Source organism: Myotis myotis, unplaced genomic scaffold, assembly GCF_014108235.1.
Source record: "Myotis myotis isolate mMyoMyo1 unplaced genomic scaffold, mMyoMyo1.p scaffold_m19_p_2, whole genome shotgun sequence".
NCBI lineage: Eukaryota > Metazoa > Chordata > Mammalia > Chiroptera > Vespertilionidae > Myotis > Myotis myotis.
In genome coordinates this window covers 4,846,368-4,858,999 of record NW_023416324.1, presented here as the reverse complement: position 1 = coordinate 4,858,999, position 12,632 = coordinate 4,846,368, and the positions used below count along the sequence as shown (strand labels likewise).

The 12,632-nt window shown below is 58.3% G+C and overlaps 1 long non-coding RNA gene across 1 annotated transcript; it reads right to left on the bottom strand.

The window, feature by feature from the left end:
• Window positions 1-6,867: 6,867 nt before the first annotated feature.
• LOC118675243 lies at window positions 6,868-12,065 on the bottom strand. Its single transcript, XR_004973843.1, has 3 exons — window positions 11,808-12,065; window positions 11,357-11,525; window positions 6,868-7,039 (listed from the first exon to the last, which is right to left on the bottom strand). It is a non-coding gene; the product is annotated as an uncharacterized LOC118675243 (long non-coding RNA).
• Window positions 12,066-12,632: the final 567 nt, after the last annotated feature.

The following is a 12,632-nucleotide window of genomic DNA, read 5'->3' as shown; positions in this document are numbered from 1 at the left end:
TGAGTAACTGAATGATGAGTGAATGAAAGAATGAGTGAATGAAAGAATGAGCGAGTGAGAGATGCAGCTGATCATTAGATAGAGCCGGGCGGGCTGAGAGAAGGACTTGCGTGGGTAAAGGGCGGAGGCCCCCCCCCCCCCCCCCCCCCCCGCCCAGGCTCTCTCTAGAGCCGCGGTCGCCCACCTTTCAGACCTCAGGGACCCATCTGCTCCGCGGGCCAGCGGTGGGCGACCGCTGCTCTAGGACATCCTCTCGTTAATTTCCTCGTAGGATTGATCACCCTCTGAAGTGACCTTGTTCACGGGCCTGGCGACATGTGCGTGGCCTGTCTTTTCCTCTCAGATACGTGCTCCATGAGCTCAGGGCTTTGTCTGCCTTGGTCACCACAAGTCCTGGCGCATAGTAGGTGCTCATTAAATAGCTGATGACTAGGCGAATGATTCTAATACATCCCGGCCAAGCGGCTGGGCTCCCGGGTCAGCAAGGGTGACAGGCATTGACGATCCTAAGGCCAGGTCGTGAGTGCCACACGGAGGTCTGAGCTCAGGGCTGCCGGCAGGGCGCTGACTCTGTGTGGTGGGTGGGGGAGGTGACTGGGGAGGTTAACGCTGCATCTGACGAGGTTGAGTCAGAATTGGACCCAGGGGCAAGCAGGGGGAGAACCTTCAGGCAGGAGAACTGCATATGCAAAAGTTAGTGGCCAGCAATGACAGGGCGGGTTGGGACAGAGGATGGCTAGCTTGGCTGGCAGGAGAGGCCGCCACAAACAGGGCAGTGTTGCCTGGTGGTTAGGGACGTGACCTCGGCTCAAACCGCGGCTCCTTTATAGGACATTTCAGATTTTTTCTGTCACCCTCTCTACAGTGAGGGTAACCATGACAGCGCATCTCAGAGTCATCCGAGGAATGAAAGGAGTGACAACCATGCCAGGTGTCCTCCCAGCAGGCACCCGGTGAATGTCAACCGCCACCATCACCATTGTTTTTTATTTCTATTATGAAAGGCAGATTGGGGCTAGATTGAGAAAGGCCTTGAATGCCACGCCAGGGAGGTGGGCAGAGCAGTCAGGTGTGTGGGCTTCTCGGGCTGCCAGTGGACCCGGCCCGCCGTGCTCAGGGCAGCAGGACCCTGGGTCTCCGGAACAGACCCATTCTGCGGGCAGCAGGAGAGCCGGCTGTTTGAGGAACTGCCTCAAACATCCCTCCCGCAAGCAAAGACTCTCTGTAGAGTGAATGGCTCCCTCTTGGGCATCGGTTTCCTAAGTCAAAAGAGTGACAGCGAGGCTGATCTGATCTAGGATTCTCAAGCAGGGACAGGGCCTGTGCTGGGTGGTGGAGGTGGGGCAGTGGGGCGGGGGGGGGGGGGCGCGTTGATGGCACGGTTACCACCCTGGGGGAGCTAGGCGCCCAGCTGGGGAACAATTCATGCACGCAGGGTGGTAGACGCCATAAAGTAATAAGCGATGGGAAGCACACATATCCACACACGGATGAGAACGGAAAACAGACCGGAGAGGTTTCCCAGCTCCCCAGCAGCAAGTGTGCCCAGCTCCCCAGCAGCAAGTGTGCTGATCCCAGGCACTGGGCAGAGAGCCAGGGGCTCAGGGAGGCACCGCGGGGCAGGGAGGCTGCCTGGAGGAGGCCGGAGAGCTTTAAATAGGGGTGTAATGGGAGTGTGGAGGCCAGGACCAGGCGCTCCCAGTGGGAGGAAAGGCGTGTGGGGAGGCTCGGGGATGAGGCGAGTCCCCAAGGTGACGAGGGCAGGTCCATCTCTCACTCCTGAGGGCGAGGCCTGCTCTGAAAACACTCCATGAATTTGGGCCTCTGGAACATTCTGCAGTTTAGGGGTTTCAGGATTCAAAAATTTGAGGCTGACCCTAGCACCATCTTCAACCAGGCTCTGGGCAGCCTGCTGTTATGGCAAGCGTTGGGTTTCCTGGCTCTAGCGTGTCTGAGCTGTGTGACCTTGGGCAAGTGACTTGACCTCTCTGGGCTTGAATGGGATGAACCTCAGCAAATCCCTTGATCTCAAGGGAGTCCCTTAGCTCACTCTGCGTCCTCCGCCTGAGCTGGGGTGTAAAGAGGTAGGGGGGTGCCTGAGCCCCCGAGCAGATGGATGATTCTGAACATTGCTCCATGGGCCACCCCAGTGTGTGTCTGCTGTGCCCGTGGGCCTGGGCCACAGCCTGTGGGACCAGCTCTGGGTGGGGACTTCTCCCCAGCTGAGTCATCACTCCTGGGGTGCAGCTGGTGACCTAGATAGGCCAAGATCATGACATATCTTTATCTCTGACATCTCTCCTATGCCTGCCCTTCCCCTTCTTCTTCCTGTTCTCATCCCCTCATCCAGTCACTGGGTGGACCAGACTGACAGTTGACTACTCAGCCCCAAATCTCTCCTACGCTAGATAAGGTCTGTGGTCCTCCCAGGCCTTCTGTCTCTTCTTCCCTAAGTGCCACAACAAGAGTAATAGCTGCCATTTATTGCGCACTTATCAATTATGTGCTGCTTTACATACATTAAGCCTAATCTCTCTATTTGTCAGACAACGCTGTTCTATTATTATCCCCATTTTACAGATGACGGAAAGGAGGGGCAGGGAAGTTGCCCAAGGTTACAGAGCTAGGCGTGCCAGGACCAGGATTTTAACTGGGTTGCTCTGATGCTGGAGCTCCTGGTCTTCCCATGGTGCTTTGTACAGTTTGCCCTCATCGCGCCCTTCCTAACTCTCTCGCGGTCCTCCCTCCTTTCAGAGTCCCCTGTCCCAGAACCCCCCAACCGGTCCCCAGTAAACTGACTGGTCCCAAGTCCCAGTCCACCCAGGCTCTGTCCTCCCAGTGGCTGATCCAGGCACCCCATCCACCCGGTTTAATGGGTGGCCGCTCTCCAGGAGCTGGCTCATGCCCTCAGAGGTGCCTTCGAGAGATGCTGCCTACCTCCAAAGGAGCGAAGCCGTGTAGGTGGTGTCCCCAGCAGGCCCCTCCATCTGCTCCAGGGCAGTGGATGGGGTGGGGGACCCCCGGGGTCATGCCCCCAAACGGAGCCTGGGATGCAGGTGGGGAGGTGATGGGAGGGAAGGGGCGGTGCCAGGGGGTGCGCCCAGCTGGTGAGCGGTGATCCTCCCTTATCCCAGCATCAGCGCCTCGCTGCTTTTCCAGGCTGGAGTTTCAGATCTCGTTTTCACTTTGGCCTTTGATCACACCCAGAGGGGGTGGCGGGTGGGCCAGGGAGGGTGGGGGCGGGAGCCTTGAGAGACACGGGGGAGGGTGGATTCCAAGGCGACACCCCTCCCCCTCTCTGCTGTCAGAAGTGATGCTCAGAGGACAAATGACAAGGGTGGCCTCGAGCCGGTGCTTTGAGGATGGAGGGCGAGGCTCCCGCCCAGGCATTGCCACTGCCCACTCTTTCCCTCCCCCGAAATGAAAATAGCTTTGTTGCACCCTTCTCCCCATTATTAAAGTCCCCATATTTGCTGAATAAGGCTCAGAGGGTAAGGAAGAGACGTCCCCGAATCTTCCCTCCCTATCGCTGCAAAGACCTCTCCACCGGGGAGACAGCACGGCCTCGGACTGTGTGACGCCTGCTTTTCACTCTGCTGTGTTTTGAGCATTTCTCCTGTCGGTACATTGACAGCTACATTCAGTGACGGCGTACGATTCCTTACTCGCCCGTGTCTAACAGAGTCCTCAGGCCGGACATGGAACTTGTTTCTGATCTCGGCCTCCTTTTGCTTTCCTCTCCTGCCGGACAGTTTGGCATCAGCTCCCCGTCTCCTCCGGCTCCGTCCGGCGAGGGGGTCTCGGCTCACAGGCCACGCACTGGTCCGGGAGGTGGGCGGGGAAGAATATGGCCCTGGATCAGGAGGCCTGGGTTCAAGCATCGCCCTGCCACATGCGAAGGAGGAGGAGGACTTGAATAAGCTCCTTACCTCTGTGAACCTCCGTTTTCCAACCTACAAAATGGGGGGAATAACGAACTCTCTGCGCAGGACTGCTGCGAGGCATTCGGGACTTGTGGGTGTGCGGGTGCTCAGTCCTGGGCTCGGCCGAGTGCTGGGGGCTCAGTCCTGGGCTCGGCCGAGTGCTGGGGGCTCAGCAGGCTGAGAAGAAGCTGAGGCGGAGGAGGGGGCCGCCCAGGCAGACAGGGCAGCCGAGCACAGGCGTGGAGGGACTCTGACATCCTCCATTCTTCATCCTCGCACCCACCCACCTCCCCATGGTCATTCCTCACTTCAAAAAACCCTGCCCCACACGCACACACTCATTGCGGAGTAATGAGAAAACGCGGAAGGGTTCTAGGAAGCATCATTCCCTGGCGATTTGACCCCTGCCAGTGAACTCCTGTGGCCACTTCAGGTCATGGATTTGCGCGGCAGAGCCTCCCCAGGCCCGAGGGCCCTCCCCGCTGAGCCTGGAGGCCTGGGCCTGGTCCGCAGTGAGTGGATGTAGGGTAGCTTTGTGGGGGACTGCCCAGCTGAGCGGTCAGCATCCCAGAGCAGGCGATGGAGGAAAGCTGGTGCCTCGGGGCCAGGGGCCGGGCAGTCCTCGGCTGGGGTGGCAGCCTCGGGGCATTGGAACCCGAGGGTGGAGGGGAGGGCCACTTGGTGGAGTAAGCGAGCGGCATTTCGGAGGAGACAGCGCGTCCAGAGGGGAGGACTGGGGAGCAGAGGAGACAGGGGCGGGGAGGGACCATTTGCAGCCAGAAACCTGCGCCTGGGAGGGGGGCCGCGGGATGAAAGATGCGGTGGGCTCTGAAAATGTGTATGTCAGCAGCGGGCAGACCGCGCCAACACTCGGCGCTGCCAGGCAGGGAGGCACTTCCAGGGCGAGTGGAGAAAGGGCCACAGAGCCGGGTCGAGCTATAACTCTCCGGCAGGACCTACTTACACCCCAAGAACCCCACCTTCTCCAGCCGCCTCCGGGACGGGGGGCGGGGGGCGGGCATCTGGGGGTCTCTCGTCATTCTTCATCATCCCCCTGCCATCGCCTGTCTCCGCAGGAACGTCCTTCGTCTGGCCCGCAGGGTTCGTGTCACCCCACGGAGCGCGGGCGCCGTGCCACTGTACACTTCGGAGAATCATTAGCAGAAATCATTAGCGAGAATACAGCCTCCCCCATAAATCTCCCCGCACCTGGATCGGCTGTCCGCGCCTCATTTCCATCTCCCGAACTTTATGGTTTGTCCCTCGTTTGATGAGCGCCTCTCCCATCAATTGTGCCGTAAGTGCTTGCAGAGAAAGACCCCCTGCACTGACCCCATCTCAGACAGACGCGTCTGGGCTCCTCGCCCTGCATGCTGCGGGGAGGCCCCCTCCTTGGTCCCCTCCTCTGCTCGTCCCTCAAAGGGCAGCTAAAAGACGCGGTGCCCGCAGCCTCTGTCACGGATGGAGGCAGAGCTGGGCCCAGAGTGTGGCTGGGGCAGCGAGGGGAGGAGAAGGGGGAAGGGCCCAGGGCTGGCTGCTTGGCGTGGTGTGGTGTGGTAGGAGAAGGGTCCTGGGGCAGGGGTCAAGAGGCTGGAGTTATCTCTGCCCTCAACTTGCTGTGTGACCGCAAGCATGTTGCTTTCCCTCTCTGTGCCTCAAATGCCTCATTGGATGCATGAGAATAATGCTGCCCATCTTTCATGGTTATGGTGAAGGTTGAGGTCATTCATTCACTCATTCGTGCTTTCAAAAACCACTCGCTAAGTTCATCCAGGCTGTACGATTCCTTGGATACCTGCTATGTACCAGGCCTTTCTGGGCTCAGACAGAATCAGCAAGAGACTCGAACGCTGGCCGAGCTGGAAACCCGTGGTGGTTAAGAGCCAGGGCCTTCATGCCCAGAAAATGCGGCTTTTGAATGCCGGCTCTGTGACGGACCAGCTGTGTGACCCTGGGCAAGTCTTTGACCTCTAGGAGTCTCAGTTCCCTCATCTGTGAAGGGGGGGTGAAGTGAGTGACTGTGGAGGACACCTAACACACAGTGTACACTTGACACAGGACACCCATGACCACTGTTGTTTTGCCACCAAGAGGACGCAGAGAGAGAGACGATGGCTTTCCTAGGGCACCGAGGGACTGGAAAACGTGAATGAGGATATTTCGAGGAATGTGAGCAGGGAGGGTTTCAGGCCTTGCCTCTGTGCCGCACTGAAGCATTTGGAAATGGCGGAGGAACCCCAGGAAAGGGGCTGAGAGGAGGTTAGGGCAGAACGCGGCTTTCCGGATTTCCGCCCCTGCAAAGGCAGGTTGCTCCCAGGGCCTGTCCTCAGGAGACCTTGGGGCCCGAAGGAGGTGCCACTCCGCAGGCTGGGGTGAGGTGGTGAAACCGTGGGCGGGCCCTGGCCCTCCTAGAGGCCCATCTTCAGATCTCGAAGGCTCCCTGGCTGTGTCTGGAACGCCTCTGGGTTTTGGGACACAGAGTTCAGCCCCATCTGCCCACGGGAGGGTGCTGGGAGGAGCCAGGGAGGGGCGGGGACTGTGGCTGGGGAGGGTGCTGTGAGCGCCATCAGGACCATGGCCAGGGCGGGTCATCTGGAGAGGAAGCTGCGGAGGGGACGCCTGTGGGACCCTCGGGACGGGCCCTCCCCGGAGGGCAGGAGGGGCTCGGCACTGTGATCTTTGTGACTGGCATTGGCAGAGATGTCCTCAATTCCCACTGTGGGTGGCTAGGGAGTCACACGGCCTCGGGCAAGTTACTTAACCTCTCTGAGGCCCAGTTTCCTCTTTTAAAAAAAGGTTCTTAATCTCACAGATCTCAGAAGGTTTGGGGGAGGATTAACTACAAACTTCTTAGTTCGGTGCCAGGCACATAGTAGGCACTCATTAAATCGTGGTAACTGTGTTCACTATGACATATATTTTGTTGTATTACCTTCTTCCGAACGTAAGGGCAGGATTTTTGTGCCCATTTTAAAGGCAGAGAAACTGAGGCCCAAGGTGGCTCAGAGCTTACATGGCTTTAAGCAGCCAGATGGTGGTGAAGTTGGAATTAGAATCCAGGCCTCTGACTCCCATCTCTCCAGGGTGTCTGCGCCCAGTGTGTGAATTCCCAGGAGCTGAAAACAAAGAGCCAGGCCTCGGATTCATCAACACACTCCCACGGGGTGACTCACCTGCCAGAGCGAGAGCAGGGACCTGCCCCAGCACATTCCCGCCCCCTGGCCTGGCACAGCCGCCCTGCTGACCCGAGGGCCAGGAAAGGGGGTGCAGAGGAGAAGGGGAAGGAAGGGGTTGATGCTCTGAGGGCCTGAGCACCCAGGGTGGTGCCCTTGGCCTGGGAGGCAGGACAGTGGAGGTGGGGTGGGAGTGGGGTGTGGGGCCGGGTGGGCGCCACAGGCTGGGAAGCAGCTTGCAGGTTTTACAGGTCACATTATCTTTTATGGGCATCCTAAAAAGAATGTCAGGCACTGGAGGGCTTCCCCACCCCCTCTCCCTCTCTCTCTCCTCTGATCACTGCAGTCGCCACTGCAGGACTTTTATCACAGGCCTGGCCCTAGGAGCTGGGCGGTCGCACTGGTACCAGCTGAGCACTGGGCCCTGGGGACAGGGGGCTGTTTGTTCCTGGGTGGGGTGGAGCGCTGTGGCTGGTGGTAGCCGCACGTTCCCTCCCGCTTCTGGCTGGAGAGGGCCCATGGCGCCCCCATCTAGCTGGGACATCATCTAGACCTCCAAGCACAGACTTCCCTCCACTCCTCTGCCTCTGTCCACAGAACCCCTCCCCCCCCCCCCAGTGGGGATTGCCTCGCTCCCAGCGTCAGCTCCCTGGCACGGCGTACCCCAGATCGGAGGGAGGCCCATGGGTCCCCATGAAGACCCCGACTGTCCTCACTCTGTCCTGGGGGCTCCAGTTCCCCTTGGGCCCATCTTGGGCAGATCCCACTCCCAGAAAGAGGCCTGGCCCTGGGGTCCCCAGAAACCAGCTTCTAGAGTCCTGCCTGAGCCTCACCATCCTCACCTTTAAAAGGGGTCAGGTCCTTCAGTTCATTACCCCAAAGGCATTGCGACTGGGGCTTCGGCTCCTTACCTTTAAGGAAAACACCATCTGGAACGAACAGGGAGAGATCTGCAGACAAGGATGTGTGTGTGTGTGTATGTGTACGTATGTGTGTGTATGTGCGTATATGTGTGTGTGCGTATGTGTGTGTGTGTGTGTATGTGCGTGTGTGCGTGCCTGCAAGGGTACATTACTAGGAGGAGGGCTCTCAAAGACTCTGTGAGTCCCTATGGCACGGTGGTTAGTGGCATTGATTTTGGGTCCCAGCTCCACCACATACCATCTCTGAGCCTCAATTTCCTCATCTGTAAAATGGGGTGATAATAATAGCTCTTAAGTTTGTTGGGGGAAGTCACTGAGTTCACAGGGCCTGGCACATAGTAAGTGCTCAATAAATGCTAATGATCATAATTAGTATAATTATTAATCAAGTCTGGGTATGTCTGAGCCGCTGCTCTCTGTCCCTGAGGACTCGAGGAGAAGGGAGTGTGGGCTGGTGTGGCAGCAAGAGCCACCGGGGTGACACAGCAGGAAGAACTCCAGGCCATGATACCAGTGACAAGGGGGCTGAGGGTGTGACAGACAGCTCTTCCCTCCGAAATGGTTAAGAAATAGGGGAGACTAGCCAAGAAAGCAAATGCTGCCCAGGAAAATTAGGCAGCGGGCCTAATGAAAACTAGGCAGCGGGCCAAGTAAGAAATGTGACCTTCCTTCTGCCTCTCTCTTTTCTTCCCTCTGAGCCTGGGATGGGTGGGGCAGGGTGTTTGCCTTCGGTCACTCTCAGCAGGAGATACCAATAGGATGGACGTTGGGGGTGGGGATGGGGAAGGAGGAGAAGACGATGGTCGGGCTCTGGGAGATGGTGTGGAACTGGAGGAAGCTGGTCCACCAAATCTGGCCGTGGATCCAGCCAGGCAGGTTTTCAGGGCCTGCTGGGATCCTAGAGAAGCGCTAACACAGCCCATCATTTTACCTGCAAGTAAACGAAGCCCCAGAGGCGAGGTGGCTTGCATAGCAGGCAGGAGCAGGGTCCTGACTCGGCTGGGATACCTCTGATCGCCCTGGCTCGGGGCTTAGCCAGAGGAACTTAGCCCAGTCCTTTGGACACCTGGCTTTCTCAGGCTGGGACAGCTCGATCTCTGGGGCCCAAGTCTCAAACCTGCTCCCCCCAGTGCCTCTAAGAGCAGCCCCTAGCCGGGGTGGCCTAATGGTGAAGGCCCGGGGGGCTCATGTTCAGCCTGTGTTTCTCTTAAGCTGACGTAGTGAGATGTGCTGGCCCATAGTGGATCTGCGTTGCTCAAATAAAAAATAATGCTTACTCCCCCGATTTAAGGAAGACGATGGCATATTGGGATGATGTGCCAGATGCATCCCCCACCTTCATCTCCCCGGCAAGGTGGCAAGGTCCCGGCAGGGAGAGGAGCTCCGAGGTCAGGGTCCACTCTGCATGCCAGCCTCGGTCCTGCTCACTGCTGTGTGGCTAGCGCCCCGGGCAGTGCTTGGCACATGACAGGTGCTCAGTAAACATGGGAGAATGAATGAACGGATAATAAATGAATGGAAAATGAATGAATGAATGAATGAATGAATGAATGGATGGATGGGTGGATGGATGGATGCAGTTGCCTGGGGAGGCCTGGCTACGAAAGTGACACTCCAGCTGAGCTCTGAAGGCTAGGGAGGCGGAGAGAGAAGGGACAAGCCCTCCAGGCAGAAGGAGCAGCATGGGAAGGTTCTGGGGCCAGAAGGGCCCGGTGGAGAGTGTGGGTGGGACGCAGTGAGGTGGAGGCCATGGAGCCAGTTCTCTCCTTTCTAGCTGTGTGTGTGGCCTGGTCTGTCCGATGGGATAATAAAAGGAGCACGTAGGGAGTCGGGAGGATGCAGGGATCGATGCACAGGGCCCACCATGGCCAGCCCCGAGTACTCAGTGGCTCTAATATAATAATAATAATAATAATAATAATAATAATAATAATGCCGCCGCATTCTTCATTTTACACCATGCCCCATGCCCCATCCCAAACCCAGCCCGAGCTGCCGCCTGTGCTGCCCCTCCTGCCCCATCCCTCCTGAAGGTCGCCTCCCAAGGTTATCTCTGGTTTTCTCTGGATTCTGTGAAGTCGCACAGGTCACACTCCGGGGCTGAAAAGTGTTGCTTTTTATAGCCTTCCCTGATGGCAAGGAATGCTGGTGGGGCCGTCCGCGAGGCCTGGCCCCTGGGCAGAGAGAGGCCTCCGGGGCTGGGGCCCCGCCGCTGGACACCCCGGCCGTCTGGGCCCTTCTAGGCTGGCACCCACCCCTGCCAGGTGTCAGAGGGGCAGGGAGGCTGGCAAGAGGCAGGCTGCCCTGGACAGAGACCAGCACTCCCCGATTGCAGCTCTGGTTTTGGACAAACCACTCTCCCTCTCTCGGTTCCGTTTCCCCATCTGTCAAATGAGACTGTTGGGCCTTGCCTGCCCCCCAAAGTAGGGAAGAGTTGGGAGGCTTTGGAGAGAAAGAGGCAGAGCGTTAGGTCCTGTGATGGCGGGAGGAAAGGGCCAGGGGCCGGGGAAAAGGCAGGCAAACGCGGCGGGGAGGCTCCCTTCATGTTGGAAGGACAAGCAGGAGGAGGGAGGAGTGTTTCTGTGGGGCAGGCACTCTCTCTCCTTCAGGTCAGAGCCTCAGGGTAGACTGGGTAATCACCGTGGCTACCAGGCTGGCAGAACTGAAGTCGTTTTGCCCCAGGTCACCTGGCTTGTAAGTGTCAGAGCTGGGATTCCAGCATCTGTCCCCCTGTCCCTCGTTTGGGTCACTTCGGCAAGCAGGCCCCCTTGATGGCTGGCACAGAGCATCAGACGGGGGCTGTGTCCCTGGGCAGGAGACCTCCACGTTCCACCAGGCATGTGCCCGGCAGCTCGCTCTCCAGTCTCTGCAGTCCCTGCCTCGCCCAGCGCCCCCCAGGAGGGCCTGGCTCCGGGGTCCCGGCCAGGCCCTGACCAGAGGGCTTGCTCAGCAAGACCAGTGCTGCACTTTGCTTCCCCCCTCACCTGCTCACCCTGCCTCTGCCGCCTCCTCCCTCCTTTTAATCTGGTTCTTATCAAGGATGATAACATTCAGCAATAATAAAACGCGAGTCCACTTTCTAACAGCTGATTGCTCCCACGCCCTGATTCAGCGATACAGAAGCCCACATCCTGTGCTGGCCTGAGGACACCTGCATGCAGCCACCCCCCTCCATACCCCCCACCCCACCCCGTGGCTGTCTGCAGGCACTTCCATCACCCCCGTCCCCTGCCCTGTGCAGGTTCCCTGGAGAGCAGATGCTCTATGAGTATCTCAAAGCTGCTTCCTTTTTGCCAAAAGGACCCAAGAGAGGGGCAGGAGAGGGCTCGAGACCAACCTGTGGGGCCCACCTGTCAGTCCCTCTCTCCAGGTGACAGCAAGCGACAGGGACCGTTGACTGAGCAGCTGCTCTGTGTTAGGCTCTGTGGTGTTTTCGGGCATTTTCTCAACGAATCACCAATAACAGGTACTGCCCCGCTGCAGTGGCTCCATCGTTGAGCATCGACCTATGAAGCAGGAGGTCACGGCACATGCCCAGGTTGCGGGCTCAACCCCGATCGTGCAGGAGGCAGCCGATCAATGATTCTCTCTCATCATTGATGTTTCTCTCTCTCTCTCCTCCTCTCCCTTCCTCTCTGAAATCAATAAAGATATATATATATATATATATATATATATTTTAAAATAGGTATTATTCTTAGCCCCATTTTATTCAGAGATGAGGAAACAGAGAGGACAGGTCACTTGCCCAAGATCACACAGATATTTGGGTCAGGATTTGAACTCACGGCGGCTGGATTCCAAGGTCCAGACTCTCAAGCGCTCTGCCTCCTGCCTCCTGCCTGTGTTCTGCCAGGTGGAGGGCACCCGCCGAGCAGCATCTGTCCTCACACCACATGAGTGGTCCTGCCCAAGCCAGACAGACCTGGGACCCTGCCCCCTCCCTGTCCGTCCCAGGTCCGAGGTGGCAGGGCTGAGTGGGGGTTCCTGCTGCTGCCCAAGCTTGGGCCTGCTGCCAGGGCTGAGCCGCCTGCACCCGATGAGGACCTTTGTCCCTTAATAGGTCCTCCTTGGTACAGGACGTCCCAGGGCGGAGGGCACAGCCTGAGTGCCAGGCCTGGGCAAGCCCTGCCCAAGCCACTCCCCAAGCTCTGGAGCTGGGGGAAGGGCACCCTTGCCTTTGACTGCAGGCATGGGTTTCCCTGCCAACAAGAACTGGGGTTCCCAGTCCCCCCCAGCCAGAGCAGGACTTAGGGGGTGCCAGGCATGGTGGCAGCCAAATGGGCAGCCTCGGTCTTTCCTCAATGTTATCTACCCCATCCACCCCACTCTGTTGTCAACTTCACACTTCTTGCTCCTCCCATCTCTACCCGCCCCTCCTCCCCCCATTCCTGGAAAGTATCTGCCCTCCTCTCTGCCAACTTTTGAGCCTCCACAGGCTTCAAGGCCCTGCTCCTGGCACCTCCGCCAGGAAGCCCTCTCTGACTGCTGCCGTCCATCACAGCCTCTCTTTCCTCCCAGGAACTCACAAAGCCCTAATGCAGAACACGGCATCATCCTTCAGTTCTCTTCACCCAACTCCCTGATCCCCTCCTGTGTGCCAGCCCTGTGCT